General features: G+C 34.9%; 1 pseudogene; it reads right to left on the bottom strand.

Annotated features, from left to right (window-relative positions):
* Positions 1 to 831: 831 nt before the first annotated feature.
* Positions 832 to 9361, bottom strand: LOC112040858 (codeine O-demethylase-like; annotated as a pseudogene).
* Positions 9362 to 20815: the final 11454 nt, after the last annotated feature.

The raw sequence follows: 20815 nt of genomic DNA, 5'->3' as shown, positions 1-20815 counted from the left end.
AATTGTAGTAGTTTAAGGCCTAGGGAGGGAGAAAAAAAAAAAGAAAAAAAGAAAAAGAGTAACTTACATTTTTTTTCAAAAAAAAAAAAAAAAAGGAGAGAGAAAAGATGGAAATGACTAAAAATTGAAAAAAAAAAAAAAAAAAAAAAGGACCAAATTGACTATTATCTAAATATAGAGACCAAATTGATAGTGACCAAAAAATATAAGGCCCAAAATGATATTTTGATTATTTTCACCAAAAAAAGGTCAAATAAGACCCCACGTTATCTTTTAATGACATCAAGCGATGTTCAGGAATATTAACCCTAGATTTCACAATAATATGAGTTCAGTTCCACATTTTGAAAGAAAAATACGTATGGCCAGTGTTAATATCAGCATAAATTTATAGTATAAAATAAGGAATTTTGGGGTAAAAAAAAACTTATGAATAATGTTTATTACACACAAACTGTGTAAAATAATTTATGTTCAACGAGTTCAACCCATAACGTAAACCATTTCGATCACAAAGTTGAAAAAACTAGACAAGAAAAAACACACTTCATTCTTTGAGTTGTCATTTACATACCAGAAATTAAGGGTCCGTTTGGATACAACTTATTATTGCTGAAAACTGATTGTTGCTGAAAACACTATAGCAAAATAATTTTTAAATGTGTAAATAGTATCGTGGGATCCATTTTTAATTTTTTTAATGCATAAACAGTGCTGCTACAGTTCGCTACAGTGTGTGAACAGTAATAATTGTCTCATGCATAGTAATTTTACTGTTCATGCGTTGAAAAAAAAAAATTTCCGAAACGTGAAATAGAAAATGCAGCCACAACTTTCAGTGTTATTCGCCACTTCTAATATTCATAGAGATATAGATTAAGATCCAATATATATGCTTTATTTTAAAGCAAGCACCAGAATACCAAATGATTCTATACTCTCAACCATCAACTTGCTTCAATACCAAAATAGAAAAGCAGGAAAATAAATTAAATTTTTGCTTCCTCGAGTGCTACTTTCCCTTTTTGAAAGCATTCGTAGTTGATAGAAGCAAAGTTTTTCACATATCTATACAACCTTGGCCTTTTCTCGTCTATCAATTGGTCCACAGGTCCAATCTCTTTATCTGGCTCTGGCTCATTAATCATCGCCACAGATATCCTCAGCTTGTCTGTGTTAGTCAACACCCTATGCAGTGGGCTCTTGAAAATTCCGTTGCTCATTATCTGCATGAATTCATATACAACAAACTACATATCAAACTTGTAAATTTCTTCTATAGGTTAGGCATGTTAGTGCATATATAATTGATTGCAGCTTTAACATGTCAGCATTATGAATCTTTACTAGTTGAAATATTCCTAAATATTGAATATTGTTAACAATATAAAGTGAGAGAGAAAATGACTGAATAGTCTGTATATTGTGTGTATAAAATAATGTACAAAAGAGAGTCTTATATAGGCTAAGTATGTATGCAATACAAGTAATATGAGTGCAGTACATATAATATACTGGGCTAAGCCCAATGAGCTAATCTATGCTAATTTATACACTAACATCCCCCCTCAAACTCGAGGTGGCAAGGAGGAAGCCAACTGGAGTTTGGATATAAGATCTCAAAGACGACCAGATGGGTGAGACTTGGTGGAGATATCAGCAGGCTGGTCAGCAGAGGAGATGGAGAACAACTTGAGATTGCCTTTCTTGAGATGCTGGCGAGTGATATGGCAGTCGATCTCAATGTGCCTGGTGCATTCGTGGAAGACATCATTATGAGTAATGTAGATAGCACTACGATTGTCACAATAAAAAAGAGTAGCAGTGGGTTATGGAACATCCATGTCAGCCAAGAGCCAACGAAGCCAGACAAGCTTGCAGGTGGTGTTAGCAAGGGCACGATACTCAGCCTTAATACTGGAACGGGAAACAACATCTTGCTTCTTGCTACACCACGAGACAAGAGAAGTATCCAATAGAAAACAGAAACTTGTGATAGAGCATTGATCAGTCAGATCACCTACCCAGTTCACATCTGAATAAGCATGAAGCTCGAGAGAAGACTGAGAGGAGTAGTGTAGACTATGATAAAGTGTACCCTTGACATATCGGAGAATCCGAAGAATATCAGCATAGTGGACCTAATGAGGGGCATCCATGAACTTACTAACCATACCCACGGCATGTGAAATATCCGGTCGAGTAACAGTGAGATAGATCAGATTACCAACCAACTAACGATAGCGAGTAGTAGTGAGATAGAGATTCACCATCCAAGGGTGTGAGCTTTGCATTCTATTCTAAGGGAGTGGAAACAGTCTTGTTATCAGTGATATCGGCTTTGGAGAGAAGATCAATAGCATATTTAGTTTAGGAAAGATAGTATCCATCAGAGGATGAGGCAACCTCAAGCCCAAGAAAATAGATGAGAATGCCCAAATCTTTCATCTCAAAATGCTAACTAAGAAAGTGCTGAAGAGAGCGAATACCTGCAGAATCATCTCCAGTAATAATCATATCATCAACATAGAGAAGAATAAGAGTGATACCAGTAGAGGATCTTCGGATGAAGAAAGCAATGTCATGAGGACTCGAAGTGAAACCCTGCTGAGCAACAACTGAGCTAAACTTTTCAAACCAAGCTTGAGGAGCCTGCTTGAAACCATAAAGAGCATGGCGAAGGCGAAAAACTTGACTGCCTAAGTGTGGATAGCTAGGGGATGGTTGCATGTACACTTCTTCTTAGAGGTCTCCATTGAGGAAAGCATTCATCACATCCATTTGATAGAGAGGCCAACGGCGAACAGTAGCCACATCAATGAGACATCTGACAGATGTAAGGCGAGCAACATGAGCAAATGTTTCCTCATACTCAATGCCATACTCCTGGGGAAAGCCCTTGGCAACTAGGCGAGCCTTGTATCGTTCAACAGATCCATCAGCCTTGGTCTTGATCTTGTAAACCCACCTACAACCTACTATAGATTGACCAAGAGGCAAATCAACCATATCCCAAGTGTGATTCTTATGAAGGACATCTAGTTCATCATTCATAGCATGCTGCCAAAAATGGGCAATTTGGGCCTCACAATAGGTGTGAGGTTCATAGAAGGCGGCAAGGGCAAAAGAGCAGTGATAATCAGAGAGATAAGAGGGAGGAATGCTTACTTGAGTGGAACGACAAAGTTTAGGACCATCAGGAGACTCAGGAAAGGGTGGTGCCATAAGATCCAAGACAAGAAAGTCATATGCTGGGGACAGAACCGGAGATGAGTCGTCTGGAGAGGCAACCGATGTCGAAGAATCCTCCACAAGTTTAGGATAGAGAGGGAGGAAAAGATCAGTAAAAATGGGAGACTCAAAAGAAGAGGACGCAAGAAACTACTAAAGACTCATGAAAGGACGATATTCCCAAAACTCAACATGACAGGAGACACAAAGAGAGTGAGAAATGGGATCATAGCAACTAAACCTTTTTTGAGATACACCATAACTAAGGAAACAACAGAGACGAGCACGAGGTTGGAGCTTTGTTCATTTATGAGGAGGAAGAGAGACAAAGCAAGCACAACCAAAAACCTGAAGATAGGAGTAGTTGGGGGTTTGACTATAGAGAAGCTCAAATAGTGATTTGTTGTGTGTAGTTTGGTGAAGGAATACGATTAATGGTGTATACAGCAGTGAGTGTGGCTTCACCTTAAAAGCGCTCAGGAAGAGAGGCAGAAATGAGAAGGGTGTAGACAACATCAAGAATGTGACGATGTTTTTGTTCTGCACAACCATTTTGTTGAGAGGTGTAAGGACAAAACCACTGAGTAAGGGTATCATGATTGTCTAAAAAGGATAGAAAAGATTTATTATTATATTCTTGAGCATTATCTGATCGAAAAATTTTGACGGTGCGATTGAACTGTGTTTCAATCATTTTATGACATGTTTGGTAAATAAACACAAGTTCAGACCTATGGTGAAGCAGATAAATCCAAGTATATCAAGAAAAATCATCTACAAATATGACAAAATATCTAGATCCCCCTTCAGTGGGAACAGGTGCAGGACCTTAAATATTAGAATGTATAAGATCAAAAGGTGCAGAAGAAATGAGTCACTATTATTAAAGGGCAATGTTGTTTGTTTGCCAAAATGACAAGAAATACAATCAAATTTTTGAAAATGAATTGAACCTAAATGACCTTGAGAAGCTAACAACTGAAGATGAGATAAGGATAGATGACCAAGACGAGCATGCCATAGATCAGGTAAGGAGGTGGCAGTGGTAGCAGCTATAGAAACAACTTGTGAAGGAATCTTCAAGTCATAAACCTCAAACATGCGATCAACCTTACGGCCTGTCCCAAGCACTTGACCCGTCTGGGGATCTTGCACATCCACACCATGATTAGTAAATAGAAGATCTATGCCTAATTCACGAAGTTGACCAACAGAAAGCAAATTGAGGGATAACTTTGGGATATGAAAAATGTCACTAAGGGATAAACAAGGAGAAGAGATTGTTCTTTTATGACAAACAGGAATAGGAGTTTCATCAGCAGTGTAAATGGTGATTGGATGTTCTAAAAGTGCCTTATCAAAAAATTGAAATTCATCAGGAGTCATATGGTTACAACATGCAGTATCAAAAAACTATGGTTGTTTACTTGAGGTGACAGAAAGGACAGTGGAAGTACGGGATAAAACATGTTGAACAACTGCCTCAATATCAGCCGTAGTAAGTAAGGAAGCCAAAGATGGACCTATAGGAACTGATGGATCTGAAGGACATACAGCAGCCGCATGAGGAAGAGAAGCTTTATTCTGCTCTTCCACAAATTTCTGTAGTTTGCGACAAACTGAGATATCATGGCCTTTGGCACGGCAAAACTCGCAGCGAGTACCTTTGGAAGACTGATAGGTGGGACACCCAGAGTTTATTCGTAAAAGAGCAGTGAATGCAGTAATGAGAGGTTGTGGAGATGGTGTAGCCAATACATGATCAGATGATGACATGTGATGAGTAGGCCGACGGTTCTCCTCAGAAATGAGCTCCTTGACTGCAGCATCAAGAGAAGGAGTAGGAGACCAGCTAAGCAGAGAAGCCCTAGTAGGCTCAAAATCCTCACGTAAACCCATCATGAAGTGCATAAATTTACGGCGATCCCGATATTTGACAAATAGTTCAATGTCCTTAGAACATACTAGTGGACGATCTATAGCAGAGAGTTGTTCCCACATAGTAGAAGTTTGAGAATAAAAATCAGAAATAGACTAACCTGCCTCTTGGCACATTTGATAAAGTTTTGATTCAATGTGAAACTCCAAGCTTGAATCATTAGTGCAATTATAGCGATCAGCCAGAAATTTCCAAGCAGCCTCAGCAGTCTCAAGACAAGGAAGAAGATTATGAATGGAGGGAATAGAGGTATTGATAAACCAAGACAATATCTTACTCTGAATACTCTCCCATTCCTCTAGGCGTTCTTCATAATCATTCGCTGTAACAGTAGTCTTGGAGGCATCTGCAGTAGTTGTGGCTTTGGATTGAGGGTTTGGTACTGGCTTAGGAATTGAACCAGTCACATATCTCCACAGTTTTTAACCCTTGAGAAAGACAGTCATATTCTGAGACCATGCATGATAGCTAATAGGACCATTCAACATAATAGTGATAAGGCGTATGATATCTCGATCATTTTGTTGAGCCATAATGAAGAAAATGACTAAAAAGTGGTATTTAGAGACCTCAAATGAAGAAATAGAGCCCAAAATCGAAATCTACGTGAAAAGCTGAGCAAGATAAACCCTATTCAAAAATTTTGACTTTGCTAAAAAAGTCAACGAAAAAGTCAACAGTCAAACTACTGGTCAACGGTCTTGTTTGCTAACATCACTGGATGATGCGTGATGTTGACGTGGCGATGATGCGCTAGGGCTGACATGGCACTCAGAGGAGTTGAGCGCGTGTAGCGTGTGGCATGACTGAAGGCGCGTGAAGGAAGTTTGTCGTGCGCGTAAGAATTGTGGCAGTGCATGGGAGCGCGTGTAGCGCATCTTCGACAGCCAAAAAAATTGGGGCAGCGCGTGAGGGCGCGTGAGAGCTCCTTTTGGCCATTTTCTTGCTGGGTTTTGATTGAGGAAGTCTGATCTATCACGTCGTATCTGTGGTTTGATGATTTGATTGATGAATAGACTAGATCCGAGAGGTAGGTGTGACGGTGGTGACTCACTTCTAACTGTGGCTACTGGTGAAGGCGAGGGCAGCGGAAGAACGTCGGAGAATACCACTAGGTCAGAGCAATGACTCTGATACCATGTTAACAATATAAAGTGAGAAAGAGAATGACTGAATAGTCTGTATATTGTGTGTATAAAATAATGTACAAAAGAGAGCCTTATATAAGCTAGGTATGTGTGCAGTACAAGTAATATATTGGGCTAAGCCCAATGGGCTAATCTATGCTAATCTATACACTAACATCATCATAGTTGGTATGAAGGTGAAACATTAATCTTTGCATGCAAACTTGCTTAAGCGCTACTAAGTGACTCTTTCCAACTGACTAATAAGACATACCTGCATTTGATCGCCAAGATTGACAACAAGAGCATGAGGAATTACAGGAATGTTAATCCATGTGTCATCTTTGAAAATTTGGAGACCTCTTATTTCATCATCTTGCAAGAGAACTGTGGTTCCTGATCTATCTGAATGAGCTTTGAGGCCTAGAACCATATCAGGTCTAGAACAAGGTGGATAGAAGTTAAATCTCGCATGGAGCAGTGAGTTGTCTCCAAACTGGCTTGAGACGCTGCCCTCTACCAAATTCAGAGACTTTTCCATGGCCTTAAAGAGTATATCCATCATACCCTTCAACTTCACAGCATATTCATGTAAAATATCTCTGTAAAATCAAATAAAGGACTAATCACTAACAATATGAAAAAGGACTTTATCTATGGAAATGCTTCACCATGTTAATTAATCTAAGTCAGAAAATGCTAGACAAAGGATAAAAAATAAAGTAAAATGTTAATACTACTACCTGTTTTATTAGAAAATATTTAAAAATTAATATGATAATAAATGTGATTGACTAATTAGTGCCACATTAATAACATAACAATTAAAAATTTTTAATTACTTTTTTATACGTTGTAGTTTTTTGATACAAGATAGAAATTCTACTCTAATCTAATTAAGTGTACATGTGTGTGAAACTCCCTTCTAATTTTTATACGTTGGAGTTAAAAGTTGTAACACGTCAATTTACAAAGTTTATATGTATAGTAACATTTGAAATATTCCTAACATTACTCAAATAAAATTAAAAAAAATTGTAATATGACATGTTCTGCTTCATCATTATAATATTACAAATTGTTCTATATAGAAATTTTAAAATGTATATTAAAACATACTTGAAATCACTTGGATTTTCTGGCCAAAAATTGAGCCTTCTTTGATCTTCTGGGAAGACCTTAAGAGATAGGCGACTGCTCCAGTCAAGGATTTGCTTTTCTGAAACTACTACGACTTGCCCATACCCTTCACCCTCATTAGCTGCTCGGGAGTACTTATGCTTTTCTTCCGCTGAAGTGCAAAAAATTGTCTTGCCACTTCACGTAACTTGTCAAGTAATGAACTTGGAATTCCATGACCTATTGCCTGAGGCTCAAAAGGTACACTTTAAGACAAGTTCTTTTTCTTTTTTTCTTTTTTTTTTGATAAGATTTAAGACAAGTTCTTATAGAAAAAGAAATGCACAAATTTGATTCATTTCTTTTCCCATCTAAACATATTATTCAATCCAAATAAACACTACTCTGGTACAAACAAGCACTTTTTTTTTTTTTTTTCCAATTCAATAGTTAGAGAGGGAGATTTGAAACATAAATGTTTTTATTGAAAACAACATAAAATGTCAGTTGAGTTACAAGACTCTTAATTATATGGATAGGTTTATGATATAAGGTCATGACGTAACTAATATCGGCTTTTAATTACTAAGGTTTTAAAATCGTTACATATCCTAGATTTGGCACATGCTCAAATGCATCAAATCAAATTACCCTCCCGGTACATGCCATGAATCAAGAAATATCAATTATCCTTGTTTAGGCATAATCAAGCCCCTCAAGTCAACTTCTCTTGTATATTGTATATTTATAGAGACCTTTGTGCTGCATCATAATTTGATAACCAAAGAAGTGGGGATTTGAACCCCAAATATTTTTGTTGGAAACATTACAAGTATCAGTTCAATTACAAAACTTTTGAATATATGAATAGGTTTTTGATATAAGATCATGGCGTAACTGATGGAGGTTTTTTTTTTTTTTTTTTTTTTTTTTTTTTTTTTTGAGAAACAGCTGATAGAGGTTTTTGCTATGGTTTTAATACCGTTACATATCCTAGATTTGACAAATGCTCAAATGCATCTAATCACATTACCCTCTCTGTACATAATCCCTGATTATGCCCTGAATCAAGGAATATCAATTATTCTTGATTCAGACATAATTTGGCCCATAAATTAACCTCTCTTGTATATTTATAGAGACATTCTGTATCATACAGACAGAAATACAAAGATTATATAGTTCTTGGTCTCTCTATTCTCTTCTCTTTTTCTCTCTCCCACATTTAATAAATTCTCTGATTTACTTTGGAGTCTTTCGCATGCTATTTTTACAGGATATGAGGTTCTGAAACAAATCTTTTTTTTTTTTTTTTTTTTTTTTTTTTGGGAGGAAAAGATAAACAGGTTCCAAAATAAATCAAAGTGCCTTGATGAAATACTTTTCCTAGTAACAATAAGGATAGCTATTCTGCCTAATGTAGCAGAGAACTTCCGGTGAAAATTTTCAATTTAAACATAAGTCCTAACCTGGAAGCATCCTCCTGAGCTTAGAGATGATCTTAGTTTCTCAAGTTCATTCTCTACTTCTTTCGGATCATGTGATGAAAAAGGGAGAAGATGCTGATATCGATGATAGGAATTGAGCCTAGTGATGGGTCAGAAGACTTTATAGATCCAAAACTGCTATCTTTAACAATGTATTCTTGTGGTGGTTCTTCGCTATTGATGGACATTTCTTCCACAATCTTGTCCATTTTAGCAGAAGGGAGAACCATGCTGTCAGTGACGTATACTGTGTCCATGGGGTTACAACTATACAAGGTTATAGGAGCAAACCTGGTCAGCCGTGCTAATATGTATAAAGTAGGGACTCCACTAGAGAGGCTTTAAAATCAGAAGGGGCCGAGGTACATGCCTTTAAAGCTTTTCAGTGCCTTAATATATGAGCAGATGTCTCATTTTGATCATCACTTCAACAATATTCTTATAATATAATGTGCCCAATGGGGTCTATTTGCTTTTGTCTTTTAACTTGATTAATTTATAACCTCATTAATTTCATTTCTAAAATACTTTTCTTGTATAAAATTTTGACCCACTTGTCTGAATCATCCTTATTACAAGGCGCCATGGCAGGAAAAGTTTAATGTTTTCCATTAGATTATGATATTTAGCCGGCATGCGTATATATGGATCAGAAAGATTCACTATTATCTACTTTTTTTCCCGATGAATTGGTCGGTCAAAAAGAGATTAGCTAAATCAAGTTGCTTGTCTGTTTGCTGTATATTATATTATCACTTCGGAGATTACTAATGATCATACCCATTAGGAAGATAAATTAGCTCCAAACTTCACTTTCCGTTGGATTATAATATGTGTGAGGCATACATATGGAGTATTATATTATATTCATTCCATTGACAAAATTGTCTCTGTGTCCCTCTCCTCATTAATTTTTCTTGTGACTTGCTCAGACTAGCTCCAGCAAATTGTTCATCCTTTTGCCTTAAAATATTTATCACGCGTTCTATACTTCAACTAGATTACTATAATGATCACACCAACCAAGAAGATTTATAGCTCCAATCAAAGTTTTCGTTCCATTGGCTTTTTATACTTTGGTGTATATACATGGAAAGCAAAGAAAAGGACATGAAAACTATGAACGAATTACCTCACAAAGTAGAAAAAGCTTGAGAATAAAAACACCTAGTTATCATCCACTAACCATGTTAATGGTCAACTAAACCCACTTCTAACATTTTACAGTTGAGGCGAGTTAGTTCCTACTAAATGTACTTTGTTAAACAAGCATCATAATACCACATAATTCCATACTTTTACCATCAACTTGCTGAACAGTACAGAAGAGATCATAAAAACAGTGAGAAATTGAAAGACTTGCATTCAGCACTCCCATTGTCATAATTCCAAACCCAGCAATTTTCACCTCCCAGTTCAAAGAAACGTCAACTTTAACTGTCACAACGCTTTAGAAAATAAAATGACAAAACCGTCATTTTCTACTCAGAATTATTGAACATTCCCTGTTACTTCTTCTAAATCCTATGTTGATTGCAATCTACATTGTACAATATATGAAACCCATATCAATGGTGATGGAACCATTTAGGGCCAACAATAGTTCCTATAAAACAGCTAAACTATCTCCACTTTACACGTGTTAGTAAAATCTAAAGTTAAATATAAATAAATAAATAGTTAATATAATATAATTCAATTCATATCATTAGCCTTAATTTTTTTGGATTATTCAATCGTGTTTTAATATATATATTTTTTTATACAAGATAAAATTTCTACTCTACCCTAATTTAAGTATATATGTATATATGTATATATGTATATGTGTAAAATTTTCTCCTGAAAACTTGAATCTCAATTTTTGCCCTCTACCCTCTACAAATGCTTATATTAAATACTCAAATATTCAAAGAAAAGAGATCTCCCCCAATCAATTGTATCAGAGTTAATTAATTATCAGATGATTACTTTAGTTCTTTAAACAAGAAAACTGGACCACTTATTGTGGGCCCAAGTAAGGTACACGTAACACGTATGCCACAAGAACCAAATAATCTAAAGACCGTGTGGCCTTTGCCTATACGTCTTCCACTTCTTCTTTTTCTTCTTTCCCCGCCAACGCTACCAACCGAAATTACATTATTGATTCAGTGATTACACATCAAATGATGGTAGAGTGGACATCATGAAAAAAAAAACTGTAACATATCCTAGATTTGACACATGCTCAAATGCATGTTTTATCACATTATAACCCCATATTATGCCTTAATCAAGGATAACAATTATTCTTGATTCAGGCATAATCAGAGGCCCCTCAAGTCAACTTTCTCTTGTACATTTATAGAGATCGACCTCTGTACATGTATCATACGTACATAAATACATAGAATATATAGTTCTCTCTCTCTCTCTCTCTCCTCTTCTAATTTTCTGTTCAACATTTAATAAACTATCCTGTTTTACTGTTGAGTCTTTCGCATGCTATTTTTTCAGGATATGATAAATCCTTCTTTTTTATTTTCTTTTCTTTTCTTTTATTTTTTATATATAGGAAAAGATAAGCAGGTTCTATAACAAATCTAAGTACATTTATGAAATATTATCCCTAGGAACAATAAGAATAGCTATTCTCAAGTTCATTCCCTACTTCTTTAGGATCGTGTAGGGAGAAGATGCATGCTGATATCGATTACAGGAATTGAGCCTGGTGATGGATCAGAAGACTCTAAAGATCCAAACCTGCAATCTTTAACAATGTATTCTTGTGGTGGTTCTTCGCTATATTGATGGACATTTCTTCCACACTCATAGAAAATGTATCCATTTTGGCAGTGAAGTACACTGTGTCCATGAGGTTACAGCTTAAAAGGCTATATGAGCAAAATTAGTGAACTGTGCTAATAGGACTCCATTAGAGAGACTTTGAATCAAGGAGGAGCCGCATGCTTTTAAAGCTTTATTGAGAATGGGTAAGAATTGAGTTCAATGTCCAATTACATTAAATCTATCCAAATGATGACACGTGTTCAGTCATTTGGAGCACGTTTGATAATGTTATTCCAGTAACATTGTTTATATATTTTGAAAATATGTGTGGATGAAAAAAGTGTGTAAAAATACGTATAATGTTATTTAAATATTTAAAACTGTTGTTTAAACTAACCAACAAAACAATCTCTTAATCATTACTTCAACAATATCATATATTATATTATATTATATTATATATTGAAGAAGAAAATTAAGTAATTCACTCCCATTGTGACATGTGTCTTACTAAAAAAACACTACTCAAGCCCAACTAACATAAGTTTTCCCCCGCAAAACAACCCTTAACCCATTTCCATTTATTTATTTATTTTTAAAAGCATGCTACCCAATCAACTGAAATGCTATCAACACCTCAGCCAAACGGTCACAACAGAACATCATTTATCTCTCTGTGTTCACTCTAAGTCTCCAACTATTGCCTATAATTTCATCTTCTCCCACTTTTGTGATATTCCTTCCTAGCAACAACAAAGATTCCATTCTTAATTCGGAGTACAAGAATACACAAAAACCCTACAAGCTTAGACTACTCAATATACTTGAACCCTCCAAATTCCAGTTACCAACGGATTTCACAGAATCTTGTCTTTACTAACTTTCTGGATCTCACAATACCACCCGATTACACTACCACACATTACCGGCTAAATATGTGGTCAAGCTACAATGCTTTCCAGTGGACCAAAACACTTTCAACACTTAGAATGTGTATGGAAATTGGGAGAGGCAAGAGGTGTAGAGAAACTAAGGTGTTTGGCTCTTCAATCAAAGACACAATTCTCTCACTCTCAAGGTGAGTGTTTTTGATCTTTAAAAGCCTAAATCTCTAAGTTAAAATTCAAGGGAAAGAGATGTATTTATAGTGGAGGAAAAAAAGGCACAGTTGGTTCAACAAAATGAGTTATGTAGCTCACGGCTAGACACACTCACGATTTACTTGCAACTTGCGAGTACTTATCTCCAACAAACTTTTGAACTTCCACTCACATGCTCCTCAGATATGTTAACTTGCAAATGTTACAGTCGTGAGCCACTCGCAAGTTAGTCCTGAGTTCCACTAAATGTGCGATTCTTCACCAATTCTAGACTAAATCCATATACATTAAATCTCACAAAAATACAAGGAGATGATTGCATTAATTACAATCAAATTGACACAAAATAAAGCCAATAAAACAAACATAGAAAAATCACAACTTAATAGATTATAATGTTTATTCAATGATTCTCAATAAAATTGTGGCAACTCTCCCTCCAAAATTTATTTGTGTTCTTGATTGGGAATAACCTACAATGGGAGACCCTTGGAGTGGTTTTCTCAATGGTTGGTCATACCTTGGCCCAATTTATTGTTAGATTGCTTTGGATTAGGCCCAATCGAGAAGATTCCCCAACTGCCGAGCTACCCATTTGAGGTCCAAGCAAGACCTCTGAACCCCAAATTATGTTCTCGGCTTCTCTCATGCATCTCTCCCCTAATTTTTGTTCCAACCCCTATTTTTTGCCCCTCTCCTCCTATTTATACCCCTCTCTCAATGGGACAGTCATGATGAAGGAATCTTTGGTATGTCAGTGGGTCCTTCCACTCACAAGGTTTAGGTGGTTTCTTCAGTTTAGATCACTATTCTCCCAGTTTCCTATCACATGTCAAAGAGGAGACCCACTTTTTGCCATTGAGATAACCCTCTAGTAACTTTTGCCCAACGTTGAATCCTATGTTCAGCGGGCAAATTCTCCCAAGGCACTACCTTAAGCTCTCAGCTTATACATGTTCTTGTAGGAAAACTCACCGAGGTGAGATTCCTTACCCAAGATGCTTCCTTACACTCTCAACTAACATGAGCCTACTTCGGGCCGGGGCCACCTCGAAAATGGGCCTAAATTGTTTGGGGGATGGGCGTACCCCTTTCGGCCCACCCACAAAAATAAAATCAATATAATTTTTGTTCGGCATACATATGGATTATTATATTCATTGCATCGGCAAAATTCTCTATCCCCTTTTCCATCTTATTTTTCTATTGAATTGCTAAGAAAGAGACTAGCTCCAGCAAGTTGCTTATCTATTTGTTTTATTATATTGACATCCTTCGTAAATTGTTATTTTGGTCCTATAATTTATTTATTTTTCATTTTTGTCATGTAAGTTTACATTTATTGTCACCACTAATCCTTCTTCCATTATGTTAAAAAAAGTCGCCGTTAAGCAAAATTAACAATGACAACATATGTGAACTTACATGACCAAAATGACAAAAGTGAAATTTATAGGACCAAAAAGACAATTGATCAAACCTAAAGGTGTAATTTGTATTTTTCTTTTTCTTAAAAAATAAATTTTAATACCTTTTAATTATTAAAAATTTAAATTTTAAAAGTTAATTGTGGATGAAAAGACTGTAACGGTAACAACCAATGTAAAATTACAAGATTAAAATGACCAAAATAAAAATTACAAGACCAATATAACAATACATCAACTTAAAGGTGTCATTTATATTTTTGCCTATATTTATCACGTGTTCTATTAGATTACTATAATGATCAACCAACCAAGAAAATTGATAGCTCCAATTAAATTTTTCCTTCCATTGGCTATACTACTGGTCATGTATTTCTACCCTAAATTATGGGGTGCTTGCTCTTTACATCCAAAACTATAGAAATATGCGTCTTATAATCCACCCTTGTAACACATCTAAAATGTGCACCCCACAGTTCAAATAAGACATTAACTTTGTGGAATACATAGTTGCACAAGAGCTTTAAAAAATCAAATGACAAAACTTCTTATTCTACTAAGAATAAAAATGGACAATGTTTAACTACAAAATTGATTATAGCATAAATTTACAACTTTAATTAATATTTTTTTTATTGAAGGTGAATTCATTGGAGGTGGATTTTGACGAATTTACCATTAAATTATATTTTCTTCTTATATTCTCTATAATTGCAAAATTTTTAGTAAATTAAAGAACAATAACCATGTCATCAATAAATTGTTTAAATTGAAAGTTTTTGTAATTTAAAATTATGCATATAATATAAGCTTGTAGATTATATGGTAAATAATATCCGATTGATATAAAATTTAATATGTGTATTAAGAGCGTAAAGAACATGCAATTCAATGGTTAGACTATAACCGATTTTGTAGCTGAACTTTGTCCTATTAAAGTGGCTTTTCCTGTTATTTTCATTTTAATTTTTTTTAATTCAATAATTATAATGGGGAGGAGGGATTTGGACATTGGAAATATTAGAAAGTATCAATTAATTGAGTTACAAGACTCTTGACCTTGTTACTTCTTCTTGTAGTCATTAATGTACAACCGAATCTCATATTGCCCCAATCACAACTTACAAATCATTTCACACCATATGTCAGCCAAAGCACGACGAGGACTGACTCGATTGAGACCAAATCACAACGAACTAGCTGAGTTCACCTTAAAATAAAGCTTTCTTGAAACAAAATTAGAGCTTATGATTTCAAGCTCAAACTGGGAGTGCTACAATGAAGCCGTAAGTGGAGATGATCTCATCATTTTGCAACAGGACACAATGGGTTTGCACCTTCCTTATTTTTGCTTAGCAAAATTATTCTTGCAATAAATTGAGATTTCACCCGAGCTTGTTTACGTTGAGAGATCAAACAGAGAGATGGCATCATTAAAGGAACCCATAAATTATGGGATGATCAATGTGAAATTAATGTCCCCATTGACGTGAAATTAATTTAATATGCATAATAAATGTGAGGAAAAGCATTTAATTTAACTATAGATTTGACATACATGTTGATTCAATAAAAAAAATAACTGAGTGATATAATGTTACATGAAATTATACAAAGTATAACTTCAACTCCACATTCTAGATGTATATGGTATATTTCGTTTTAGAATGAATAATCTAATAATTGTCATAAATTGAAGACAAGGCACCTAGAATTCTCTAGTCGGGTAAGCAAAAGTGGTATATTTCAAGTAATGAAAGTCTTTTTTTTTTTTTTTTTGGTGATGGGAGTAAAGAAAGAATTTTGGTTGTTATATTTAACTTCCATTGTTGTAACTATTGAATCATATATCGTTAAGAGTTTTGTAATTTAACTAACATCTTTTTGTATTTCACTAGAGACATTGAAAGTTCAAACCCTCTTACTCTAATTACCGAATTATTAAAAATTAAAAAAAAAAAAAAAAAGCATCTTAAAGAGGGCAACAAAAGTCAATAGGTGACTGAGTTTTTTTTATTATTAATTTTTAAAAGGTTTTACCTAATACAATATTTTTCATAACCAATTTTTGTAACTGTTAAGTTGTATTATTATTGGTTATCAATTAAACCCATCAAATAAGGGTGAAAATGGTCTGGTTTGGTTTGATTTTTTCATTTATTTTTGGATCAAATTGGACTGTTCAATCCTATAAAATCATTTTAAAAAAATAATTAATTCAAAAAACCCAAATATATAAAATATAAAAAATTATATGTATAAAGAATCATTTCAATTTGTTCTATTTAAAAAAAAATAAAAAAAATAAACCGAGATAGAGACCAAAATCTGAATTTTTTAAAATGGATCACCAAAACTAACCGAATCCCTCAAAAAATTAGACTAGAGTGAATTAATGGGCCAAAATGGGCTTTTATCCATTTCTCACAAATTTTTCAGCAAATTGCCCCATGTCTGAAACTAATTAGAGAAATACCCCTATTTTGAAACTCGATTTTCTAAAAATCGAGTTCCAAATGTAAAACTTGATTTTTGGAATATCGAGTTATAGTAAACGTGAATTTAGGAAATATATATATATATATATATATTTTAGTTTTACCCCTCCAATCCCAATATGCCACATCATCTTATCACATATTTAAGAATAAACACAATTACACTCAATCAATTCTAATACCCATATATAAATCCAACCAAATTGGGAATCTATCGAGATGTTATTAGGTGTGGTAGAATGTATTGAATTTTAATAAATTTTAAGTAAAATGCTGATGTGGCAATCACTTATTAGATGGTGTAAAACATAGGTTTTACACCCCATCCTTATAGAATTTAATCTCATAATGTTACATGAAATTATACAAAGTATAACTTCAACTCCACATTCTAGATGTATATGGTATATTTCGTTTTAAATGAATAATCTAATAATTGTCATAAATTGAAGACAAGGCAGCTAGAATTTTCTAGTCGGGTAAGCAAAAGTGGTATATTTCAAGTTATAGTTATACCATATATTTCAAGTAATGAAAGGTTTTTTTTTTTTTTTGGTGATGGGAGTAAAGAAAGAATTTTGGTTGTTATATTTAACTTCCATTGTTGTAACTATTGAATCATATATCGTTAAGAGTTTTGTAACTCAACTAACATCTTTTTGTATTTCACTAGAGACATTGAAAGTTCAAACCCTCTTACTCTAATTACCGAATTATTAAAAAAAAAAAAAATCTTAAAGAGGGCAACAAAAGTCAATAGGTGACTGAGTTTTTTTTTTTATTATTAATTTTTAAAAGGTTTCACCTAACACAATATTTCTCATAACCAATTTTTATAACTGTTAAGTTGTATTATTATTGGTTATCAATTAAACCCATCAAATAAGGGTGTAAATGGTCTGGTTTGGTTTGATTTTTTCATTTATTTTTGGATCAAATTGGTCTGTTCAATCCTATAAAATCATTTTAAAAAAATAATTAATTCAAAAAACCCAAATATAAAAAATATAAAAAATTATATGTATAAAGAATCATTTCAATTTGGTCTATTAAAAAAAAAAAAAAACCGAGATAGAGACCAAAATCTGAATTTTTTAAAATGGATGACCAAAACTAACCGAATCCCTCAAAAAATTAGACTAGAGTGAATTAATGGGCCAAAATGGGCTTTTACCCCTTTCTCACAAATTTTTCAGCAAATTCCCCATGTCTGAAACTAATTAGGGAAATACTCCTGTTTTGAAACTCGATATTTTAAAAATTGAGTTCCAAATGTAAAACTTGATTTTTTGAATATCGAGTTATAGCGAACGTGAATTTAGGATATATATATATATATATATATATTGGAACTCAAGTTACATGAACTTGAGTACAATGTGAAGTATTCGAGTTCATGGAACTCAAGTTCCACTTGAATTTTTCAAGGAATGAGTTCCATAATTTTTTTTTATTTTTTTTTATTTGCTATAACTCGATTGTCCAAAAATCAAGTTTAAAATTGAAACTCGATTTTTAGAAAATCGAGTTTCAAAACAGGGACACTTCCCTTAATTAGTTTCAAATATGGAGCATTTTGAAAAGTTTTGGTGAAAATGGCAAATGCCCATTTTTACCCGAATTAATGGTCTATTGTCAGTCCAATCTAAATACATTTATTTTGCTATTATTTACAACTATTAAAATTTTTTTTTGGGTAAAAAAAAAATTGATTTTAAAGTTCTTAATAAAAAAAGTAGGACTCAACTTATATCTCTTTGTATTTCAATAGAGACCTTGAAGGCTTAAATCCTCTTACCCTAATTACTAATATTATACTATATTATATTATACAATAGGTCATTTAAAAAAAAAATTATAAATATTTTTACCTAGTACACAATATTTTTCATAACTAATTTTATAATTGTTAGTTGTATTATTATTGGTTATCCGTTAGACCATCAAATAAGGGTGTAAATGGTCTAATTTGGTTAGATTTTGGCATTTTTTGGGGAACCAAATCGGTCTATTCAGACTTGTAAAAGCCTTTTTTTATTTTTATTTTTATTTTTAAAATGTAATTGTTTCAAAAAACCCAATATATATTCAATAGTATTAGAATAGAATAAAAGGAGAGAATAAGGGAGTTAGATTATTAGGTTTTTAAAATCTTTTAAAATATATATATATATATAATATATAAAAAAAAATTATATCTATATCTATACTATATATTAAGAGGATTCTCTTCTTTCAATTGGACTTTTATGTAATTCAAAAATATCCTCATTACTAAAGAGTTACTTCATTTAGAAATAAGATCATAAATGTCAAAAACAAGTTTCATTTTAAATTAAATAAAAAACTCCTAAAATTTAAGATTCACATTCAAAAAGAAATTACAATTATCACTTATCTCTACAGTTTATACTTTTTATTTGTTTGAATATATAATAATAATTATATATATATATATATGTGGGGCCTGAAGTTTGATAGCCTTGGCCCATTTTGCACCCAGCCCAAGGCCATGCTAAGGATGGAAAATTGCCCGAGGACGTTGTGTTGAGGCCTGGGTTGTGAGGACCACGCCGAGGATGATCCTGTCTTGGCAGACCGAGGACAACAGAAAGTGGGAGAACGAGCCCAGTATGGGTTGTCATCTCCACAATAAATGTGCTCACCTAACCCTCTGACCGCCTTAATGGAGATGTGACTCCTGGAGAGGGTAACCTTGGCCATTACAAATCACATGATACTGATAACACAGATGATGGGACGAATGGTCAGGAGTGAAGTGCACGGATGATCAACAGGTGGAAGGAAGGGATGGTGAGAAGATGGCTATATAAAGAGCGCCTCCGGAAAAAAAAAAAAATGGGGGGGTCTCAAACGGGTGCCGAAGGAGGAGTCTTGGTGAATAATCTTAAGTGCCAACCTCCAATGAGGGAAGGAGGAACCTAGGGGCGTTGTCCGTTTGTTAGGGCCTAGTCCTTGAACCCACTCTCTAAAAATTTATTGTTTGAGCTTGTTGGACTGTTTTTCCTTTTGATTTCAGAAGGCATATCCAAATGAGTCTCTACAATTGGCGCCGTTTGTGGGAAGGACTAGGGCGTTAGTAGGCGTAACGTCTAGCGATTTCTATTGTTGGGGGCTTATGCAAGCTACCCCGAAAGAAAAAAAAAGGAAAAAAAAAAAACAACTAACAAGAATGCTTTTGCACAAGAAACGATCGTCGCAAGAAAGTAGGACATTCGGAGAATAGGAGAAGGAAACAAACACAACAACATTTTATTAATCGAAAAGCAATACAAAATACAAACAGAGGCTCAGACAGGCATGTTTTAAAGCTAAGGCTACAAACAGAGGCCAGACGGGCCTGTTCTAAAACTAACTTCAGGAAGGGGCTAAGGCAGGCTTGTTTTAAGGCTGCCAACGACCCCCGGCCTGTGTGGATGGTGCCGGCGAGAAGAGAGGAGCAGATGCATGGACACCTAACGACCCATCCCCATAATGTTCCCTTGATTCTCTCCTAGCCCATGTTAGTTGGCTGTTAGAGACGGCAACACCCGGCACCGGACATAACGTGATCTTGCAAGCTTCCACCGATGGACGGGCCAGGCGCAGGTCGCTGCCGTCTGAGGGATAGGCATGGGTGCGCCCCGGAGGAAGGCGTTAATACTTCAGGGACTTTCCCTGACCGTCATGCACAGCACCATTGTGATGACGCCCAACCTCTGCCGCGTCGGAAGTCTAGTGCGGGCTACAGCTATACAGCTCTCGGTCAAGGAAGGAGGACCTTTGGCCTGTGTGTCCTCATTCCCACTCAAGGTCGCCCCATAATCTCAAACCCTTGTCACAATCCTGGCAGGGTTATTGAAGGGGCTCGGGGAGCTGAAGGGACGTGTTTCTTGTTTTGTTAGAGGGTTCATGGAGAGTGAGAATGACGTTTCCCCCGGAAAGCCTTATATATAGAGGATGGAGGTTGGTGGGAGTGATCCACACAGAGTTCAAAGAAAGGGTTATTAGCGGTATTAATTCTGACCAAATCCAAGGAGACCGTAGACCACTGGATCTGCATCGATTCACGAGGATATTGATGAAAACGCGTCTCGTGCACAACAAAATGTCAG

Source organism: Quercus suber, unplaced genomic scaffold (genome assembly GCF_002906115.3).
Source record: "Quercus suber isolate HL8 unplaced genomic scaffold, Cork oak 2.0 scaffold_82, whole genome shotgun sequence".
Taxonomy (NCBI): domain Eukaryota; kingdom Viridiplantae; phylum Streptophyta; class Magnoliopsida; order Fagales; family Fagaceae; genus Quercus; species Quercus suber.
Note: the sequence above shows the minus strand (reverse complement) of the source record. Positions and strands in the feature narration are given on the sequence as shown.